The 23,698-nt window shown below is 42.0% G+C and overlaps 1 protein-coding gene across 5 annotated transcripts in view; it reads right to left on the bottom strand.

Annotated features, from left to right (window-relative positions):
• The window catches only part of Nedd4l (neural precursor cell expressed, developmentally down-regulated 4-like, E3 ubiquitin protein ligase), a 299,659-nt gene that overhangs the window by 155,111 nt on the left and 120,850 nt on the right, over positions 1-23,698 (bottom strand). The window contains exon 1 of one of the 5 annotated variants that reach the window (XM_013018976.1): positions 4,064-4,134. The exons of the other annotated variants lie outside the window; for them this stretch is intronic. The gene's annotated coding sequence lies outside the window, so the exon portion shown is untranslated. Of the gene's footprint in view, positions 1-4,063; positions 4,135-23,698 lie in introns of those variants that run through there. 5 annotated transcript variants of the gene reach the window in all.

The raw sequence follows: 23,698 nt of genomic DNA, 5'->3' as shown, positions 1-23,698 counted from the left end.
CTGTTATTATGGCTAGTCAGAGTCATCAGGCTTCAGCTCCCTGCAGGTAGAGAGGCAGTTGGCCAAGGATGGTTGAGCGTGGTTGAGCACAGGGTCTCAGTAGCCCTCCTGGGGCTCAGTCCATATTTGTTGAATAAATGAATGAGTTTTACCTTAAAGTACATTCTCAATATGGAATTTATAGCTTGCCTTTTTTCCACACACACAGCAAAAGGAAATTTGATGGTAACTGGGGTAACACCCAGGACTAGGCACCTGCAGGAGGCCAGGGGGGAAGGCCCTGGCTCTAGGCAGAAGATGAGGCCGTACAGCCCCCCCATCCAAAGATAGGCCATGGGGTGTATTGCCAACTTTGCTCTGTTGAATCTCATTGCATCGTTTATGGGCTTTTCCCCTTCACTGGTTATTGCTAAAGCAAGGCTTTGTCATCAAAGCTTTCAGTCCTGTGCCATGCTCAAAAATCAAATTTTAATGATAGTACTCCTGCAAAAAGATGACAGTACCATCTCTGGGGACTCTTTCACACAGGTGACAGGCCACTTCTCATTCTCCTCCCCCACTCCCCCTCATCTCCTTCAGCTTTCAAAGTCTTTCTAGCAATAAGTTCTCTGTGTTTCTCCAGAAATGGAGAGTTCCCCCTGGTACACACGTGAGATAAACCTCTGTGCATAGAGCAGGGGATTTCCCATCAATAAACAAAGAGTTGGGTTATGGGTCTGGGTCCAGTGGTAGAGCTCTTGTCTAGCATACCGGTCCTGGCCACCCTGATTAATCTTACAATGTAAGTCTTAATTGCCTTTTATGAAATATCCTCACACAGCCTAAGGCAACACTGTTCATGTATACCTTAAATAAACACATCAAAGGAAAAATAGGATTTTTTTTTTTTTTAAGAATCAGCTCAACAAAAACTGACAGGTAGGTGTAAGGAGACAGAAGTCTTTGGGGGGGGGGGTATTAAGCACAAAGATAGTCACCAAATATGTTCAAGTGGCTAAAAGAACATAAAAATGAATTACTTTCAAAAAATAAGTTACTTTCAAGCCACGATAAAGGCAAATGACTAAAACCATCTATTCAATGAGATCGAGTCATTAAAAAAAACACCAGACAATACAATAGCCAAAGACAACACATCTCTTCCAGATAAATCACTGATTAAACTCAGATAAAATTATACCTGAAAACTTCAGCAAAATAGGACAGAGAGAGATAATAAGAGAGAGGAACTGAATATCTTAAAATGCTGTTGACCCCTACCATGCCATTTCCTTTCACAAAGTTAGACTTCCTTGAGTGTCAAGCTTGTTTACTTAGCATGACAGATGGTGGCCAAAATAAACTAACTCCCCGACCCTGTTAATTGAACTAAAAGGTTCAAATCCCTCCGCTGGCAAAGGTTCTCAGAGATCACACCCCTAGAGTTACTAAGCAGTCTCTGCCCAAGAATCTATGAGCACATGGCCTCCAACAAGGTGACAGGGTTTCCAGTCATGGCCTGGGTCAGAGGAGGTTGTTTATAATCACATGGGATTGCCGGCCACGTGAGTAAGAGAGGAGTGAGCAATACAGCTTACATCACTAGAGCAGATCGAGTCTGTGTTTCCACTCGGCTCCAGTCTCACTGTTCATGGTCTCTGTGAGGTGACGATATGTCATGTGCTTTTCCAGAAATTCCCCCCTATTCATCCACTCTCTAGAAAAAAACCAGTCCTTTGTTTTTGGAGATGATGTCAACCAGAAGCTGGACTTTTAACCTTCTTCCCGTAACAGCCATGAGAATGAATGAGCTCAGTTGAGAGGGGCCAGGGATCACTTGGACTGATTTGGCTTTGATGACCATAGTTAAGCAGAAGGAGAGATCCAGAAGATTGGGATCCCAGCCCTTCTAGAGGGACAGGAAACAAAGTTGCCTTGGACTTCAGGAGGGCTGCTGGTGGTCAACTGCAGGCCTGACCCACAAGTCTTGCCTGGTGGGGTGGGAAGGGGGGGAGAGAGGAACTCGGTGGGACCTGGGAGCTGCCCGCCTGCTGCCGGTGCCCACCTGTGCTTCTGTACTAAGAAAGCAGGTGAGGCACAGGGAAGTACAAATATTTACTGAAGTGAGGGCGTGCCAAGTGGCCCTCAGTGGAATTCTGAGATGGGGAACACAGTGCAAACAGATTCCGAAAACAACTAGGAGCACGTGCTGCAGTCTTGGCCTGAAGGTGAATGACCTCAGAATCTAGAGTCCCAGGTGAGGGAGGGCTTCGTGTCTCCCTTCTCCTCCTGCAGAGAGGAAACCCTAGGGAAGAGGGTGGGGGGCACATTCCTTCATTATTAGCCCTGGGTACACAGAATGAAAGATTTCTACCAAGGCTGAGAGAAGAATATACAAATGGATGTGCCTGACAAGTGACTCCAAAAAGCCCTACAAGTATAGACTTGTGTGTGAAGAACTCAAACAATCCTCCCTCCCAACACAATCCACCTAACTAGGAAAGCTATCTCTCCCACCAACTGCCTCTACTGCGCTGTCATTGAGTGCATAGGAGTTCCTGTGGCACACCTCCCTCCCCCATCAATCCATGCACTCCAAGAGAATACATTCACATAATCTCCTCTACCTCTTTATTATAGATCTCTTTCACAGTGACAGGAGATTACCCAGAACATGTTGTTCTAAAATCAGCATTTACTACAATGTTGATTCCAAAAACTCCATAAATGAGAAAAAAGCCACAGTCCCAGGAAAACAATAGCAATAGCAAACAAAACAATAGCTACAGCATCCATAACTGGTAACAATTCCTATGTCCTTTCTCCTGCCTAATTACATATAAAATATTTCTTTTTCCTTCTTTCTGGACTTTGCTATCATTGTACTCAGGCTCAGAGGTTATAAGGTTCACCTTCTACTCCTCATGGACATCTTAAAAATATTTTCAATTTCTATCTTTTACATAGTGATTTGCTTTTATTTGACAAAACCTAATTCAAATGCAGGTAGATACTGTACTTTTTGATGTGAAATAGACTGTTTTATTTGACTTAGGCTTTGATATTTCCTACTGTTGATTTACTCTTTTATTTCAGGAGTCTAGTGATCTTAATCAACACTTAATGATATCAGGAATACTTTGTGGAAAGTAACCTGCCTCATTAACAAGGTGTGGCCCATACACACATATTTCTTTTGGGGTTTGGCAACATACAGATATACATTAACTACTGAACTAACAGTTTATGAATCACCATCAAATGAGACAGTAAAGAAACAGAAATGTCACATGTTAATCATAAAGTACATTTGCATGTATGAGTAATGATACATGGGAAATGACAGCAAAACTTAAAGGAAAATTTCAGTTGAATTGCTCTGGGCTTTCATTTTTGTTCTTTCCAAATAAAGATGATGATAATGACGATAATAATAATATCAGGTAAGTCAAACACTGAGAGGAGAAGAAAGGTTTCTATCATTACGATCTAAAACTTGGATATGCTAAGCCATCTAGGACCTAAGATGGTACTTCATTTGAAGACAAATACACCTGATGTCTCTCTCTTTTCCAGCAAGACTTCCAAGGCAGAAATACTCAAGAGACTAGCCACTCAACACAGGACAGGAAGCAGAACGTTTCTCCCCAAAGTAGCAATGTCAAAATCAGAGAACAACATCTCACTGAACATCAGTGGTCTCCATTTCCCACTCACTTAAAAAATATAACACAATCATTCTGTCTTCATTTGGGAGAAGCAATTTATATCCCCTCCCCCCATAGCCAAGACAGATAAGAAAGCGAAGAAGCAGAGTTCAAATTTCTCTACCATCCTTTCCATAACAGAGGAAGAGCAAACTTGATCCATTTTCATGAACCCCAACAACAAAAAATAAAAATTGAAACACCACATTAAAAACACCAAATTAAAAAACAACAACAACAAAAAACGATCTCAGCAATCCTCATGTCTGTTAGGTAATGCTGCTAGTATAGAATCAGTATTACAACCAAATCAAACCCCAGGCCATTAGCCACTACACTTCCACATAACAAACATACAGTGGCGTCTTTGTTCTTACCTGTAATTTCCCTCAAGGCTCAGGAGAAATAAGGTATGTGTCTCACAGGAAAGCACTCCACTGGATAAGCTTTGTTAGAACTCTCCTCGGTGACCCTGTGTCTCTCCAGCCTCTTCTTCTGCCTTTCCTGATTCCAAGCAGAGTCTGTCTATACACGCACAGCACACCTCTCAGGGTACTTGAGAACACCAGCAAGTTTTAACACAACTGAGAAGGAATCCACGAGCTTGCTACTTATACTGATGATTCATATTAATGACAGCTAGACAGAAATGCTAGTTGGTGGAAAAGGGAATTGAATCAAGCTCCACCCCTTTTGCAAAGGCCTGAGTAACTCCACCCCCTGGGTAATTAGCTGAAATCCTTACCCAGTGCCCTAAGGTAAAGTTACCGGCATTTCTTCCCACTGTACCAAGGACAGTCTTCCTTGGGTAAAGATGAATCCAGGCCTTAACCCCAGGCATGGGGTTAAGCAGAGTCCCCTCAGGTAACTGCCAATAGTGTCTGCCTGAGTTGTTTGGCTTAGTTAGAACTGCATCCAGTTTTCCTGGGCGGGCAAGCTGTGTGGTCCGTCCTTGACCCTTCATGGCTCACTCAGTTTCTACTTTGTTCTCTACCCAGATCCCAGACCAGGTAGGTTGAAATCATGACTTCCAGACCCTCAGAGAACTTAAAATTCTTGAATGAGGAAAAAGGCAAGATCAAAAATAACTATGACATACAAAGGTAACTATGGCAGAACAGAATCGAAGGGAAAGGGTTTGGTGTGTGTGAGAGACAGGCTCAACCTGTAAACCCACGCTCCCAGTTCTCAGGTCCCTGCCGTGTACCCTAGGGTGTGATGAGGCAGGAGATGAGCCTAGCCCTGGTACTTGGTGACTGGTCTCCCGGTCAAATGTGTGACTTAGCATGATGTGCCTTCTCTCTTGAAGATATCACACGCCACCCTCCATCCAACCCAAGCCCTCATCCCAGCTGATGTGACTGAGACAGGAAGTGCTTCGTTCAATTCAGGAGCCATGCACACTCCTGTGAAGTGTTCTTCTTCTGCTAGCTGACAAACCCTGGAAACTAGACATTCAAGTTCCCATCAAGTATCAAATGCTGGGGTTTCCAGAGATTGTGGGAACACAAAGAGATCACTGGTTGAGCCAGCGACCCCTGGTGGCTGGGAGGATCTCAGGAGACTGAGTAGAACAAATGGTACCAAGAAATAGCCAGAGAATTTGAACCTCACACTGACAGGCTGATGGAGACAGGCACTTCACTCTAATTCTCAAACAAGTACAACACAATGCACTATAAGTAAATATACCTAAACAGGTCAGGTCATTTCTTTTATTTAACAACAGTTTACGGGTACTTTCCTACACTTTCCATTAAATAGTACTACTAGCTGTGATGTGCTGAATTGTGTTTGTCCAAAATTCATATTCTGGAGACACAATACAAATACCTCAGAAGGGGACTATATCTGCAGATGGGATCTTTAAAGTGATAACTAAGTCAAAATAAGGTCAGCAGAGTGGGTTCTGAGCCATCCTGTGTTTTTATAAGAGGTAAACTGGACACAGATATAGAAAAAAGGAATGGCCATCTACAAGCAACAAAAAGCTTGGGAAAGGAAACCAGTCCTGATTTCACACCTGATTGAACACTTTGATTTAACACTCCTAAGCCTCCAGATCCAGGAGAAAAAAAAAATGAAAGAAAGAAATGAGTGGCTTAAGTGATAGAACACCTTTCTAGCAAGTACCAGGCCACCTGAATTCAAACAGAAAGAAAGAACAGATAAAGAAGCAGGTGTCAGTGGCTCATGTCTATAATCCTAGCTACCTGGGAGTTGGGGGCTGAGAACAGGAGGCTTGTGATTCAAGGCCAGCTCTGGTAGAAAAGCTTGCAAAATGTGTTCCCAATACCTGGCTGTGACATGTGGAGTGCCTGTCATCCAAAGCTATGTGGGAAGCTGGAAAGGAGAGGATCATGGTTCCAGGCCAGCCAGGATGACACTCTTGTCTCCACAAACGGGAACCTGGAGGCATTGGTGAGGGCCTGTCATCCCAGGGAAAACAGAAGTCTAAAAGTAGGTACATCACAGCTCAGGTTTGCAATCAGGGCGGGGGGGGGGGCAGGAAACAGGACCATATCCTCAAAATAACCAGTCAAGAATGGGGCTAGAGGTGTGGCTCTGGGCTAGAGCAGCTGCCCAGCAAGTTCAAGGCCCTGAGTTCAAACCTCAGCACTACTCAAAAGAATTAAACAAATAAACAGAAGCTGTGATGCTTAAGCAAGCCAAGCTGTGGTAGTTTGTGAGGGCAGTTCTAGGAACTGAATGCAGTAGGTAAACAATTGCCTTATTCCAAGAACTAAATAAAAAGAATGAAGACAATTCAGATTTGTGATTAATAGCCATTCTCTATGACATCCATGTTCACTTCAGTATTCTCCACACCTATCCAGTGAGGCTCTGACTTGGGGGAAAAAAAACCCTTTCTCCCTTTTTGTCAGAATGAGAAAGGGGGAGAATTAAAAAAGGGGGGAGGAATATATTCTCCCCTTCCAACTCCAATTCTGCCCCCTCCATTTCTTCATCAAATTGACTGCGGTGGTTTGAATCCACCCCCCTGCTGCCTGCGTCATTCTACCTAAACCTGCAGAAGCAGCTTCTACTGAGCCACCATCAGCATGCAGCCAAACCCAGTGACTCTAAGCACCAAGCCAAAAAATATTAACAGAAGGGAATGCTGGAGGCCCCTTGCTCCATCAGAGGAAATGGGCAACCACACACAGCAACGTCATCATCAAGGAACAGGTACTAGAATGAATTCAAGCCCAACACCCAACCAAGTGCCACCACTCTTGACTTCACTATCTCGCTAACTGGGATGGCCTCCAACTGCCAGCCTGATTTTCCAGGTTCCAAAACTGCCACTGTCCAGCCTACAGTGCAGACAGACTGGCAGAAGTGTGTGTGTGTGTGTGTGTGTGTGTGAGAGAGAGAGAGAGAGAGAGAGAGAGGGAGGGAGGGAGAGAGAACACGAGCATGAGAGAGAGAACACGAGCATGAGAGAGAGAGAGAGAGAGAGAGAGAGAGAGGGAGAGAGGGAGAGAGGGAGAGAGGGAGAGAGAGAGAGAGAGAGAGAGAGAGAGAGAGAGAGAGAACACGAGCATGGCCGGATCTGAGAGTTAAGTCTAGAACAGCCTTCTTCAATCTCACACTATGGATTTCTGAGACCAGGTCCTATTTGATTGTGGCAGCCCATCCTGTGACACTGCAGGATATTTTATAGCCTCTACCACTAGGCAACAGCTGTCCTCAGATGTGACAGCGCAAAAGCATCTCCAGATGGTACTAAATGCCCCCAAAGAGGCAAAAACTGCCCGTCAAGATCCACTGGTTTTAAAGTATGAAAGGCAATGTTTGCTGAGTCTTGTGAATGAACTCAAAGTTCTCTAACTTCTTATTGGTGTCCATTAATCTGAACTCTTCTCTGTGGCAGTCGTCTTGTTTCCAAGAAGGAAGGGAAAGATTCATAGAGCCATCTTGTGTGGAAGGCAAACTGTTCCTCAAACAAGCAAGGACCTCTTATTGTCTTAAAGAAAAGAGTCCAAAATTCAGGAGAGCACCTTGTGCCAGGTCCGTTCCAGTAATAACCTCTCCAGAATTCCTCCTGGAACCAACACTGAGCTAAAATAATGGTCTACCAGGTCATACTTGCAGCTGTTTTTTAACTTTACATACCTTTCGCACCCCTTGTGCCCAATTCTCCCCTATTTAGCCCCAAAGCCAATGTCTGTGCTCTGGAAGACAATTGAAGATATACTGAAGTGTTCTCTTCCTGTGGCTGCCAGGGAATAAAACTCCTTTCTCTGCTCCTGTCCAAATGTCTTTTTGTTTGGTATATGAGGCCTGGGGCCTGGTTCCAAAAGGCAGCCACTCAGAAGCCCTGTGGAAGAAGGAGGTCACGCCACTGTGGACAGGTAGATCAAGGGTGGGAAGGGCAGTCACAGCATTTTTTCAACTCAGACACAGGACTCTGGGCTAGGCAGAGAACATAAAAGCCGCTGGATTTAAGAAACCAGAAGGGGCTGGTATCTGGAGACAGACGCTTCAGTTTCACAATGTGAGCAGAATTCAGTTGGCACAGGGAATGGAGGAAACGGAGCTTTTCTGTCACAGGCAGAGTCTTCGCTGACCCAGGGGAGGCCACAGAAGGGTCACCCGGAGTGGCAGTGGGGTGAGCTGCCTTTATTCTTGTTTGCTCTTGGGCATCTTTTTTTCTCAAATAAAAATTCAAAGTAATGCTTAAAAATTACAATTCCTATAACCCCATATTATTTAGAATTAAATGTGTATCGCTATGTGTGGCTCCAGAAAAACCTGTGACATATTGCCATATTGCCACACAATTCTCTTAATACTATTTATTATGCTTAGAAACCTGGAGATGGTTTACAGAGTGAGGATTTCTAAAACAACATGAAATGTCACACCGACTTAGTAGGTTCCAATGAATAGTACAAAAAGTAGGGCTTAGAAAGTAATTCGATTTTAGGAAGGAAGGCACCAGTGGCTCACACCTGTAATCCTAGCACTCCAGGAGGCTGAGATCTGAGGATCACAGTTTGAAGCCAGCCTGGGAATGAAAGTCCATGAGACTCATCTCCAATTAACCATGAGACAGCTAGAAGGGGACCTATGGCTCAAGTGGTGGAGTATTAGCCTTCAGAAAAAAAAACAAGCTATGGGGGGTACAAGTCCCAATACTGGCAACAAAAAAATAATAAAATAAAATAAAAAAGGGAAAAAATGTTAAGACTAACTTCAGTCAAAACAAGATCTTATTAAGAACATAAAATGTGAATTTCAAAGACAGCTGAGTTCAGTTTTTATACTTTTATGTTGCATTTTAGATTTTAAAAGGAATTGTCAATTAGTGACCTCATCTTGAGATTTCTTTCCTAAAAAGTCACCATAAATTTGATGCTACACTGCAGCCTTCAGAAAATACAAAAAATATAATTACAAACTGTTATAAATTTTTTCATCACAAAATACCAGTTAAAAGCTATCTTTGTAGACAATATTGTAGGATTCTGTCAAATTCATAAGCTACTCAGACAGACAGATGGACAGACAGACAGATGGACAGACAGACAGCTCTAGAGCCCAAGTACCATAAGGAAATAAAATAAAATGACCAATTATATCTCTCTACCTGGATATTTTGGTAGATGACTTCTTCATATATTTATACATTTATAAGTTATATATTTAAAGCTATCTGTGTAGTATCATTTATTATAAAAGAATAAGTAACAGAATACAAATGCTTGGGGTTTAAAAAAAATCCAAGTTTCTCTGTTTTGCTCAAAACCAGCTACAGTAGAAGAGAAAGTAGGCCACTTGGAGGGGGAGGAATTAAATTGAACAAAACAAGGATGACACGACACAGGCAAAAAGCTTTATGTAACACAGGCAAGGTTTGCCGATTATAACTGCAAGTCTTGAGTCTCCTCTCAGGGTTTTAACTTGACTTAGCCTTGTCTTCCAATGCCTTACCAAGAAAGGGCAATGTGTGGTCTACATGCTTCATAGGTTCATTCAATGACCCAATCTGGTGACTTTATCAAAATGTCTATCCCAAAAGATGCTTTCACCAAGAAGGGGAGGCCTCTTGAATCTTCAAATGCCACTCAACAAACAAGAGTGAGTACCAAGCTCAAAGTACAATACCCCTAAATGTGTTTCCTCACAGCATATATCCTGGTAGCTCAGGACAGTCCCTAACTCATGCAATATGTTCCTCTCAGGTTGGGGAAGTTACCTAGGATCCTAAACACAGTGTCACAGGGAAGAAATGCTACCAGCTCAGCGGGCCCCACTCAGCACTGGCCTGAGCGCGCCATGTTTATGTACCATCATCTCAGCTTGGAGGTGTAAGAAGGATGTGGAACCTCACCTGAGCTGGGGTTCTGCCACACACGGTTTCTTGGCTAGCCTTCCCACCTCAGGGACCAGTAGCCATGGAAAGATTTCTTTCCCTCCATTCTTCCTTCTTCAGACAGCCTCTCAGCAGACTGGAAGGGCTCCTTCCATCTCCCAAACTGTCTCCCCAACTTTCTCCTCTTCTCCAACCTGAGTTGTCACCAGTCTGGCGTTCAAACCTTCCTCTCTTACTCAGGCCCCAGGCTGCTGCAGGTACCTGTAAACTGGACTCCCGCCCACACTCACCTGCCAGAATAAACCACACAAGCCACGCCCCTTTCCTGTAACTCCAGGCCCACTTCCCACAAGTTCAACCATAAAAATACAAATTGCCTTCAAGAGCCTAGGATCCATTACCTTCCTCTCTGCCCTCCCCAGTCCCACTGGCCTTCCGGCTCTTCCTCCATCAGCCTCTATCTCAGTGTGGCTCCACAAATATTTAGGCTGGTGCACTGTTTCTTTGCATGGGAGCTCATCGTGGACTTAGCTGATTGGGAATATAATGTGGGAATATACATTTTTTTAGGATAGTAAACTGATACTATTAACCAGAACAATTTCAATCCAAATTCTAATTGATAGCAATCCCATTTCCAGGGACAATGTATAAGAACAAATTCCAGTTTATTAAAAAAAAAAATCACAGCATCTTTTCTCTCTTCTATGAAAATCTACAAATTGACCCAGAGCAGGCTTGATGAAATAAGATACTGAACATTCAGAAAATACTGTCACATATCACGTATTAAAATAATTGACCCCACTGCCCTGTTGTTCATATTATTATGACAGTTTCATATATAGTCCCTCCCAAAAGATAAAGGAAAAAATGTTACAATGTTAAAAGCAATGGCATTCTGCTGATTTTTTTCTTTTTCTTAAATTTGTCTTAGACTGATAAAGATATATCACTTTGGTACATAGAGAAGGACATCCCTTCTTATCTTTAACAAGCACAAATTCTGGTAGAAGTAAGTGCTAGCTTTCCAAGTCACCAAAGGAAAAGCAACGTTAAAATTAGAAGCTGCTTTACAACAACATACACAGTTTAAGTCAAATGACAGAAACAACTGTAACAATGACAGATGACTAAAATTCACTTTTTTAAAAACAACAAGCTCTTCCAAATCAGTGGAAAAATTAAAACAGCCTGGAGGAAAAAAAATGGACAAAGTGATGTAAATTAGCACTACATAAAGAGAAAAATACAAATTTACAGATACTAGAACTTACTAATTAAAGCTATAGAATGACATTTTTCCTTCCACACTAACCAAAGAAACAGGGTAATGCTAAACCTGAAAAAAAAATGAATGTTCTCATTACTGGCAACATTCTTAATTATTTCTTGAAGATAATGAAAAACAAATCTAATTTTAAAAGTTAGCAGATTCATTACTCCATGTACATGTAATATGAAGTCTTTGATCATGTTCATCTCCACTGTTCACTTTGTCCTTTCGCTTTCCACTCTGGTTCCTAACTCAAAACAGTCCCTCCCATCAACTCTGTTTTACATTTGTGACGTATTTTTAAGTCTAGATTCTGCATCTAAGAGAGAATATGTGATGTCAGTCTTGGTCTGGCTTCTTTCATCTAATAGAATCATTTCTTTATGGTTGAATAATATTGCATTGTACATATACTACATTCTGTCTAATATATGTATATATTAATCAACTGATGAACATTTGAGCTAATAATTCTATAGTTTGGCTATAGCGAATAGTGTGGGTATGCAGTTATCTCTAATACATTCTGACTTAACATTCCTTCAAATATATGCCCAGACATAGCATAACAAGATCATAAGGTAGTTGTATTTTTTGTGTTTTGAAGAATCTCCATACTGAGTTCCACAGTAGCTACACTAATTTCCAGTGTCTAAGGTTCCCCCCCCCCTTACTACATCTTTGCCAGCATTTGTTGATGTTTTCTTAGTGGCAAAATTCTGTTGTTGTTTTTTTTGGGGGGAGGCGCGGGGGGACGGTCCAGTCATGCGGTCTGAACTCTGGGCCTGGGCGCTGTCCCTCAGCTCTTCAGCTCAAGGCTAGCACTCTACCACTTGAACCACAGTGTCACTTCTGGCTTTTTTCTTTTTGCTCATGTGGTGCTAAGGAATGGAACCCAGGACCCAATGCATGCAAGGCAAGCGCTCTACCACTGAGCCACCTTCCCAGCCCTTAGTGGCAGAATTCTTGAAGGAAGAAATTTCTCAATAAATATCAGGATCCCCAATGTACATGTCCTTTGACCCAGGAATTCAACTCTGTGAATTTACTTGCAGATACACAAAACTGTATTAATAAACACTACAGTAGTTTTCAAAACATGACCAGTATAGGAAAACTTGTACAACATCAATGGGGAGAAAAGCCCAAATGCCATGCTGAACCAGAGCTACACACAGAGCACAGAAAGGGAGTCTTAGAATAAACAAAATGGGACTTTTTATTAATATGCTTGGAAAACCCAGGAGGTTGTCAAGGAGATTAAAAAGAGAGCAGGCTAGAATAAGAAAAACAGAATTCAAGGATTTAGAGGAGTCAGGATTTTCTTTTTGGGGAGGTGAGGTGGAGTTGGGGGAGAGGGAGAGTTTGCTAGTACTGGGGCTTGAACTCAGGACCTGGGAGCTGTGTCTGAGGTTTTTATGCTCTAGGCTGGCTACCTACCATTTGAGCCACAGCTCCACTTCTGGCTTTTGGGTGGTTAATTGGAGATAAGAGTCTCAGGAACTTTCCTGCTCAGCTTGGCTTTGAATTTTGATCCTCAGATCTCAGCCTCCTGAGTAACTAGGATTACAGGTGTGAACAACAGTGCATAGCTAGGATTTTTTTCTGTCAGATTTTTTTTATTTTAAACCTCAAACCACAGCACCCTGTGACCTCCTATACAGGGAAAACCAGGATGTGGTTAACACTTAACAACAGATGGGTGGCGGCTCAGGTTGTTAAGCTGCTAAGAGGAGAGGCTTGGAAAATCCCAACCGCCAGCTCCTACCTCAAAGACTATGCATTCCATTTTCTTACGCTCACCCATTCATACATGGGGCATATGTGGAGAGACCGGGCCTTTGTTTTGAACTTTTCCCCATCTTGCTTTTCACCCATCAACTTCTCATTGAAACCCCTCCAAAGCCCATTGAATGGCTGACAATATCACAAAGTACAAAGATTCTGCAAGGTAGCCATTACTCAACTGATAGACACACACATTTTTAGTATGCCACCAAAATAGTACAATCAACACCTTTATACATGAGAATTTGTATGCACTTTTATTTCTAAATGGCAGATGACAGAATAAAGGCTACTGAGGTCTATTAATATTTATTGTCATATAGATCATCAGCTGCTTTCCAAATAAAGCCATGATAATAATCCACATCTCCATCCATGTGACGGTTAATCTTGCTTGCGTAAATATATTCATGTTGTGTGCTTTTGTTCCTTGAGGTTTTATTTCACATCTTTCATTAAAAAGGGCATAGACTTCTAGGTTTTCTATTATGCTACCATAATAATTTCCACATGCTTATCTTTAATACAGAGAAAACACAATTTCTCTCTTGTAAATTTTCTCCCTCTCAAGGAGAGAAACCCTATTTTTTCATCTAGCTACCTTGACATCTTCCTATTGTGTTGCAATTGCTCTTCCCTTGAGGCTCTTGGAATGTCTAGGCATACAAACATTTCACTAAACCTTCAAGACAACATTAAATAATAACTTCAAAGGAAGATCCCCTAGTCTAATACGTAAGTTCAACTGAAACCATTTTAGAGTTTGCGACTGGGTCTCTCCCCCAGAGAGACTGGGTCTCTCCCCCATACTGTATTAGAAATGGGTATTAAATTTTAGCGAATGGTTTTCAGCCTCTGCTGGTCTGGCACATTCTTTCTCCTTTAATATTAATGATAAGACTTCCCAGTCCTTAATTACCCTCATTTTACTGGGTAAAAAACACATACCGGTTAAAGTGCATTAGCTTTTGGATGTACAGCTCATATGCTATAAATACTGTGAATTTGTCTTCACTTGCTTAAATAATATTGGTCTATTCTTTTCTTCTTTAAAATAGATCAGATTTCTTTTTAGTTAAAAATTATACTGGTTCCCAACCCAGATGCCCCTCAGTAGATCAAGAAAATGTGGTATATATACACAATGGAATTCTATGCTTCCATCAGAAAGAATGACATTGCCCCATTTGTTAGGAAATGGAAAGACTTGGGGAAAAAATATTAAGTCAAGTAAGCCAGACCCAAAGAAATACAGGTCCCATGGTTTCCCTTATAATGCAGTAACTAGAATATGTCTAGGAAAAGCTTATCAGATTAGCAGAAAAGCTCAAAAACTATATACATATGACCATAAGATGATGCTAAGTGAAATGAACCCCAAGATACGGACATAAGAGGTTCTTCTTTGATGAGGTTTTTAATGTACTATGTTATTTTCTTTTGTTTCTTTTGTATGTTCTTCCTCCTTTGGTATGTCCCTGTTGTCACTGTATTTGATTTTGGTACTCTGCATCTTGTATGTATATTTGTCTAATTTGAGGAGGGGAAGAGGGATAACAAAATGCTGAAATAAGCACACAGGATGACCCATTGCAACAATGAGAATCATAAGACACTATGTGGAAATGTACTTTACAACTTTGGGGAGGGGGGAGTAAGGAAGGTTTGGAAGGGAGGGATAGTAGGAGAAAAACAAAAGAGGGGGTAATAATGCTCGACAAGAAATGTACTCATTGCCTTACTCAAGTAACTGTAACTCCCTGTACAGCATCTCTACAAGAAAATAAAATCTAAAAAACTTATACTGGTTCCACAAAATGAACCAGGAGACATTTCATGTAAGTCTCAGGGTAGTACAAATAATACTAAAAACCTATGTTCTTTAAGGTTAAACTCAGCTAAGAATCCATGGAGTTTCACTGCTTTTCTCAATAGTACTCTCAAGCATCTTTCCTATCTCTTCTATGATGACCGGTTTCTTCAATTTAGGGTCAATTTAGGTCATTTGTATTTTACTAAGAAATCTTCCCTATGTTTTTAAGTGTGGTGCCTAGAGTTGTATGTACATGTTCATACAAAGCCTATTAGTCCCCACCTCCCCGACCCCATTCTCATTCCTATTAGCTATTTCTGCTCTCCTTTCTCTTTGCTAGGATAATGGAGCTTGTCATTGGTATTTCCAAATAACCAGATGCTGGGTTTATTTCGCCTTTAAATTTATTGTCTCTTTCAGCTTTTATCTTTCCCAAGCCAGTCCTCCATCCAAGTTTTTTTTTTAATTTAGCTCACTTTCTGAATGTTTTCAATGCATATTTTGTTTATTTTTATCTCCCTTAATACTGAAGGAAGTTTCCCTTTCTAGGTGGTGTATTCTATAATATGCAGAATTTTTTTCAGAGAACAAGGTAAAAAATTACTTGCTATGAAAATTATAAGGGCCACAATGCAAATTGAAACTGTGGCATTCTTAGGACAAGAGATTAGCAAATCAATGGAAGAAGAGGAGAAGCAAGAGGAGGAAGAGGAGAAGGGCGAGGAGGGTAAGGAGGTGACCTTGCCTCCATCAAATTAAAGCAAAACCATGGTCCTATGTTCACCCTGAATTTCACATTTTGGGGAAATGACTGGTTTCACAAGCAAAATATTTTTTAAAAAAGGTTTAAAACATACATATACAACACACACACATACAGAATAATTTCTGTAGCCAAAATGTATTTTTAGTTTTCTCTTCAACCTTTCAGCTCTCATGAGGACAAAGTTCCAAAGCCAAACCACCACAGGATCCTGGATGGCAGCGGTTCCATTTCAGGTCACCACAGGGCTTGAAGGTGACCTAATAAAGTAGAAGCATCATCTGCCCGAGTCATCATAGAACTCTCGGGAAGTCAGAAGCAATCCTGCAGAACCTGCTGGCCTGGCAGGTGCAGAAATGTGCACTGTAAGAAGAGATCGCTTGGGGGCTGGGAAGGTGGCTCCGTGGTAGAGTGCTTGCCTTGCATGCACGAGGTCCTGGGTCCGATTCCTCAGCACCACATAAGCAAAAAGAAAAAAGCTGGAAGTGGCGCTGTGGCTCAAGTGGTAGAGCGCTAGCCTTGAGCTGAAGAGCTGAGGGACAGTGCTCAGGCCCAGAGTTCAGGCTCCACAACAGGACCCCCCCCCAAAAAAAAAGAAGAGATCGCAGCATGACAGCTTCCATGCCACCAACTCAAAAACTGGAGCTGAAGAGGCCAACGGGGTCTTGTGTATCTCAAGGCAGAGGAGGAGACACTGGCCTAGTTAGAAAACTGAGGCCAGAAGCGAGGCTGCTATGACTCTTAATCCTCACTACAGAGGAACATTATTGGTCCCAGGCCGGCTGGGGGCATTTGAAAATGACACTCCACGAAATTCACATTCATTTATGCTCTACTAATTTGGCATTTGTGATCTGGAAAGCATTCAGACTCACCATTGCCATTTTTAGACCCTATGACAACAGGCTAAGAAGGAAGCTCAGCCTACTTAAGGGAACACAGTTTAAAAGCTGTGACTCATATGTAAACAACTAACATGCGAATCATTTATCTGTTGGCGAGTGCTAATACTTTTATTTGGGTTGCTAACCAGAAGTCCTTGTGAGAACAAAAACACACAGAAAACAAAAATCTTAGGATCTTCTGCTATTTAAAATTTCTACTTTGTTCCTGAATGCTTTCTCCAGGGAATCCCAAGAAATAAAATGTTACCTTCAAGCTCTGGTGTTAGCAGAAATCTGTTGTGACAGGAACCATTTCATGTCCCCAGAGTCTCCAGTGTTGTGGGAACTTCTCCTTAACCTGTATGCTCTGTTCATCATCCATGTTCATCATCCATGAACAGCAGTGGCAATAAGACTGAACTCTATCCTGCTGAAGCCATCTGCAGACCCTCATCTCCAGCCACAGGCCAGATACTAGCGCAGACATGAGTAAGCACAGTCAAGTCAGGGACATCGATACGACTGCTTTTAAGCCCAGAAATGCATAGAAACATCCACTTGGGGCTCACTCAGGGTTCTAAGCCCACTGAGTGATTCTAGAGAACACTGGTGATCAAGCACCTTATTATATATAGTCCTGTTAAACTGAGAACAACAGTCGCAAGGAGGGACTATGCAGAGTGCCTTGAAATCGCTACACTTTCTCATCCAACTACTGCAGGGGTGTGACACATACCACAAACCCCATGGAGGCATGAGGAAAGTTGTTCTTGCTTGCATGGTAGTACGGTTGTATTTGTAGAATGGGGAGGGTTTGAAAACAATACACAGCCATTCGTACCCTAAATGTTCACACGTAACACCTCCAATCTCAGCAGTCACTTCTGCTTGATTTTCCACACCCTTAGTGCCCCATGTGTTCCTTCCATTCTTTTGTCCATTATTTCTCTCACCTAGCTCAAGCCATGCTGCCAGATCTCTCTGCATAAATCACCTCAGTGTCTCCCCCCACACCCCCCCAGCCCAGGCCTCCCTCCAGTCAAACCCAGCTCTGTAAACAGGACACTGATTACATCTGACGAAGAAACTAGGTGTAATCTGCCAACTGACTTTGCACAGCTGAAACAAGCCAGGGTCATGTTGGGAGGGATCCGGGGATCCCGGACCCAATTCTCTTCTGAGAATAGCTTTATTTCCATTCATGGGGAAGGAACTAAGGAAGCCTTCTACAGGCTCAGGATATGAACTGGGTTCCACCACACAAGTAAGCAAAAGCAAGGTTCATCCTCACACACAGGGAGAGAGGAGGGACCCGGACACTGGGACACTGAGACTCTGGGTCACTGACAAACAGCCCAGGGGAAATAGGTGAACATCTGTACAGGGAATAGGGGCAGATTGGCCACAACAAAGAGGGCAGAAAGAGAGGGAACAGGACTGAACTGGAATATATTCAGAATTTTCCACCTGAAGGCAAGGGAAAGGATGGGACCCTTTGTCCTGTCTTCATTACTGGTGGTTTCTACTACTTCTCTATCAAGCTTCAGCTAATGACTAACAGATAGCCTTGAAATTTCAACATTCTACTTCCTACATGCTTTCTATTCTTACCCTACTCCAATTAATCATCTCATTTCCCTCTCCCAACTGACATGCTTCATGCTCTTCTCTCTTCCCCCTTCTCCCCCCACTTCTCTCTCCCTCCCCCCCTCTCTCTCTGCATTTCCTTCTTCTTCTTTTCTCCCCTCCTTCCCCATCGCTCTAGTCAAAATAACCCATGCTCCTTAGGATTACAAAACAAACTTTCTGATATTTTTATAACAAACATTTCTTCCAAATATAACTTCCTTAATTTTGAAAAAGGGCAAACAAATATTTTTGCCAGGTGACTCTATTTTCCTTCCTTTAATCTCTGTTATGCCTTTTTGCAAACACAATAAATAGATTTGCCTGTTAGTTGAGGGCTTAACTGCTCAGGCTTCACCACTGCAGACTCAACTATCCAAGTTCGAGCTGGGCAGTGACCCACCATAAAACCACATTCGTTTGTGAGGAATTAAAAGGACTAATACCCTCAGAGCAGGAAACGCAAATCAGTCACAAAAAAGATACCCATAACTGACTCTATGGTGCTTGCTGTCTTTTGTAGATCTTAGAATATCTTGTAGTTGTTATTGAGTTGTTGTTTTATTTATTTAATGAATTTAACTTTTGGTCTAAACATCTTCTATTGAGGTTTTTGGTCTAAACATCTTCTATGGAGGTTTTTCACAGTCTACTGGATATTTGCCTCTAACAGCTGTGTTTTATTGGTGTGATGCAGAATTCTTTTTTTTCCTACTTGTTATTTTAAATTTTTTTGTTTTCTCTTTATTGTGGCCCATCTGATTTCCAAGTTGGGGAGTTTTATGTCATGTCACAAGTTTGTTTTTGTTTTTTTTAAATCCATTCTCTGCTGTGCTCTATAGCACCATCTTGGCTTCTAACCTTTTCCATAAGTGACCCCCAGGAGGATGTGCAAAACTTCGAAACCTTTTATATAATGAGTCCTTAGTGTTATAAAAATTATGGAAATTCAAAATCTAATTTTAAAGAAGACTGACTGAAGCTTAGGAACATATGCAAGTCACAGACACCTCACAATCTGTCACCAGTCAGCAGAATGATAAATATCTATAAAATGGCAAGAACAATGTATATATAAATAAATGATTATATTATTATTCCTTATTTCAGTGGCTGTTCCTTCGGCTGGACTAGCCTAACAAAAAGCCCTGCCCAGGAGATTTCAAGGTTTCTACTAAGCCATAAACATCCTGAAGCCAAAGACTAGTTTTAATCCCTTTGGTTTTATATATAATCAACTTGTCTTTGAGGCAAAATAAGACTATACAAAATAAATGTTTAGTATAAATGGATTACTGTTAGTTATGTTGTATGAATGCATTGACACCTATAAATGTGTCAAATAGCAAATTGGGCAATAAAGCCAGCCAGGATTCTCAATTCATAACTGCCAAATGTTTATTTATTCATTTATTCCTGCCCATATGGGGACTTGAACTCAAGCCTGACATGCTCTCATAGCTTTTTCACTTGAGGCCGGAGCTTTACCACTTGAGTCACGTTTCACTTCTGGCTTTTTGCTGGTTAATTGAAGAGAAGAATCTAACTGGGCTGGCTCCTAACTGAGATCCTCGGAACTCAGCCTCCTAAGTAACTAGGATTACAGGTATAAGCTATCTGCCCTTGGCTATTTTTTTACTTTTATTATTTTTATTGTAAGTCATTTTCTGAAACTAAGGGTGCTAGAAGCTTCTTTCTAACAGTTGGTTTGAAGTGGATTCCCTTAGACCGAGCAGGTAAGACTGACTAGCACAGATTTTTTAAATACTGAAAAGTTTAATTGTGCCCTTAATAAATCATAGCACATAGATGTTATTTTTCAAATGTTACAAGCTTTTAGGGTCTGATTCACTAATCTTCTCAGACAGTCTGGCAAGACTGAATTTATCTTGGAGATTAACTACCAAGTGGAGAATTTCATTTAATTATAAAAAACAAAACAGCAAAAAGAATTTGAAAAATGTTTTCTCCAGTCATAGTTATTTTAACATTCACTAATTTGGATACAGCCAACATAGTTTAGGAAAAAAGATCATCTGTTTCTTTGTATAAAAAGCCATCTTCAATTTTTTTTAAAAAAGCAAAAAAAAAAAATCCAACCTCTTTCCTTTTGTACATTACCAAAACTACATATTCCTATGCTAATATATTTTCTATAGTCTGCTAAACATCATTACTGCACCTATAAATGAACATTACTGCAGCCCGCCAAAACTAACCCTTTGAAATTAAAATTCAAGAGTCAGGAAAATACTGAATCCAATAATAAGGGATTTTTTATTATGTCAGTGACTTCACTCCCTGAAATCACTTTGGCTACCAAGTCAGTGTGTGGATAACTTAAGGAGTAATTTGCAATGAACTTTTAATTTAAGTATGCACTGAGCTTGAATATCAACATTTACCAGCACACAAGCAGGGATGCATCCGCGTGTGTGCCCGGGTGTATGTGCACACACGCGTGCGCGCGCGCGCACACACACACACACACACACACACACACACACCACTGCAGCAGCAGTGGAGCGCAGACGCAGAGCCAGCTCACAGGGCCATATACAGTCTAGCAAGCACATTAACATCAATGATGAGAAAATGTGCAGGAAGCTATGTACACTGAGCATTATCTCTGTACTATCACTGAGCCAGTATTCGTGGGAGTTGGCTCCAGGACACCCAGCCTCAGGACACCAAACTATGAGGAAGCTCAAATCATCTACCGAGAACTGGAACAATATTTGCACAGAACCTATGCTTGACCTCCGGCAGAGTTTAAGTCATGTCGAGATGACCTATAATACCTAACAAAATGTGCGTGATGGCTAGTCATTGTGCTCTCTTGTTTGGGGAATCACCAGTCTGTACATACTCAGTACACACACACAATGTTTTTAACATGTGTAGTTCCAATCTTGCTGACTGAAACCTTGGTTGACCCGGTGGATGGAGACCACAGAGATAAAGACGGCTGACTGTGAATACACGGGCAATGTACACATTAACATGAACAGAGTAATAGGATGAATAACACTAGCCAAGCAAGAGATGTGAGGTACTGGCTACTGGGTAAACCAAGAAGGTGATGAGGGCTGTGTGGCGTGTGTGAGGCAGGAATGGCGGGTGGCACCGCCAGGGACAGATCCCACCACAGAGAGGATGAATCCTGAGTCTTCTGGGGGAGGTCAAGGCAGGGTGGGGACAGACAGGCTGGCACATATACTTGTTGGAAAGGGAGCCTACACTCTCCTGTTTACACTGCTGCATCCACTTTGGATGCCCGCAGCCCAGCCCCTCCCCCAACTTGACTGTGCAAAAGAGACCCCAGGAATCCAGCTAACTAGTAGATTCCACCTGGGCTCATGTGGGCTAGGGTCTGACATCCCTCCGCTCCAAGAAGTTCACAGACCACGCACAGCTGCACGGAGCACACTGGAGTGGCACGAGGTTCCTGAGGGTCTATGGAGTCCACAAGACAAGAGAGAAAGAACCAGCTTCTTCCTACTAAGATGCCTGGACAGATATAAAGAATGACACATTCCAATGGCTATTTATCACAAAGCACCGCACAAGTCATCAGTAGATGGCCATTGGTGTACTCTACTCCAACCGTACAACACAGTAAAGCCATCTGAGGCCATAGGAAAATGTTGGATGAAACACCACAAAGAGTCAGCTCCTTAACAAGTCAACTTCAGTCTGCCTCCATTAAGAATTAGCACCTCTGACAATGTTGTCAGACACTTTGCATTCATATACTCTTTTGTAGAATGGGAACTTCTTCGTACAACTACTGAAAGGTAATAATAATAATAAAAAAAGAATTACCACCTCAAAAATGAACTACATACAACTTTCGGGGGGAGATGGGAGGGAAAAATACTAAAGAGAGCAAAGGAAGGGGTGACATTGTCTAAAAAGAAACTCACTCATTGCCTCACTTACAAAGCTATAATCTCTGTACATCATCTTTATCAGCACTATTTAAAAAAATCACCACCTCAGAAAACTTGGCCTTCTCAAATACACAGCAAGGTACTCCATGTGAAAATGGCTGAGTCCAAACTTCAGGGCCACGCCCTAAAGGGCAGTTTTATTTCCTCATTGGCTCAGTCGGGTCAAGTGTGGTGTCAGTAAATCAGATCCACACCTAGGTCCTGGCACCTGAAACTGACTGAATCTTTCCTCAGGAACTAAGGAGGCCCAAAAGTCTAGAAGCCATTATCCCATCTCTGAAGTTACTTTAATCTAATTAAGGAGTCAAGAAGTGTGGAAGAATTCAGAGAGCAAGGCAGGGTGACAATAAAAGGTGTCAGAAATGAGTATATGATTAACTGAATAGTGAATTAATTAAACAGGCAAATTTTCCCAAAGAACTGAAATGAAAAATAAATGCCAACAGAGTGAATTAGAACCGGCAAGTTAACTTGTCTAGGCTGGTATCTTAGATCTCCACAGGGAACATGTGAAGCTAAATTAACTCTGAGGTGGTCTCAGCCTCACAGTGATGCAAGCAATGATCTACTGCTATCCATCCACAGAGCAGGGCTGGGGAACTCAGTCCAGGCCCATTGAGAGACCAGGTGGCAGCTGGCCATAGCCAAGGAGAGCACAGTAGACAGCTTGTCTTGCCCCTCCTGCAGGGAGACTTCTAGGTGGCTGGTGGCTGGAAAACTACCAAGAGGAGATCGGGGAGGTAGCTCATGCTCATGAGCACAGTGCTTGCCTAGGATGCACAAGGCCTGATTAAGATCCAAAAGAAAGAAAGAAAAGAAAAGGTTGGGGTGGAGCAAGTACCACTGGCCTGTAATCCTTGCTAGTTAGAAGGCTGAGGTCTGAGGCCTGCAATTCAAAGCTAGTCCAGACAGAGAAGTCTATGAGACTCCCATTTCCAAAAAAAACAGCAAAAACCCAAAGCAGAGCTGTGGATCAAGTGGTATAGTGCTAGGCTTGAACATAGAAACTAAGGGCCAGACATAGGCCTTGAGTTCAAATCCCAATTCCAGCACAAAACAAAAGGGGGGGGGACATATGAAATAACTATGGTTAGCTAGGTTCAAATAAGGTACACTGCCAATAATTTGAATTTGAAAGGTATTTTATTGCCTTAATTTTTTTTATTGTGAAAATACCGTACAGAGGGGTTACTATTACATGGGCAAGGTGATGAGTGCATTTCTTATCAAGCATTGTTGCCTCCTTTGTTTCCCCTTCCCATTCCCCCCCCCAATTGCCTTAATTTTTTATTTATAAGCTCCACCATTATTTTTGTCCACCATTTTTTTTGGGGGGAGGGGGTGGTCCTAGGGCTTGAACTCGGGGCCTGAGCACTGTCCCTGAGTTTCTTTGTGTTCAAGGCTAGCACTCTACCATTTGAGCTATAGCTCCAACTTGTGGCTTTATGCTGTTAAGTCTCAAGTTGGCCTTACATCAAGACCGTCAGATCTCAGCCTCCTGAATATCTGGAATTACAGGCATAAGCCACTGGCAACTGGCTTATTTTACATTCTCCAGAGCAGAGCTGTCCTGTCTCAGCAGCACTG

The sequence above is a fragment of the Dipodomys ordii genome, unplaced genomic scaffold (genome assembly GCF_000151885.1).
Source record: "Dipodomys ordii isolate 6190 unplaced genomic scaffold, Dord_2.0 Scaffold43, whole genome shotgun sequence".
Classification (NCBI taxonomy): domain Eukaryota; kingdom Metazoa; phylum Chordata; class Mammalia; order Rodentia; family Heteromyidae; genus Dipodomys; species Dipodomys ordii.
This window is presented reverse-complemented; position numbering and strand designations above follow the sequence as displayed.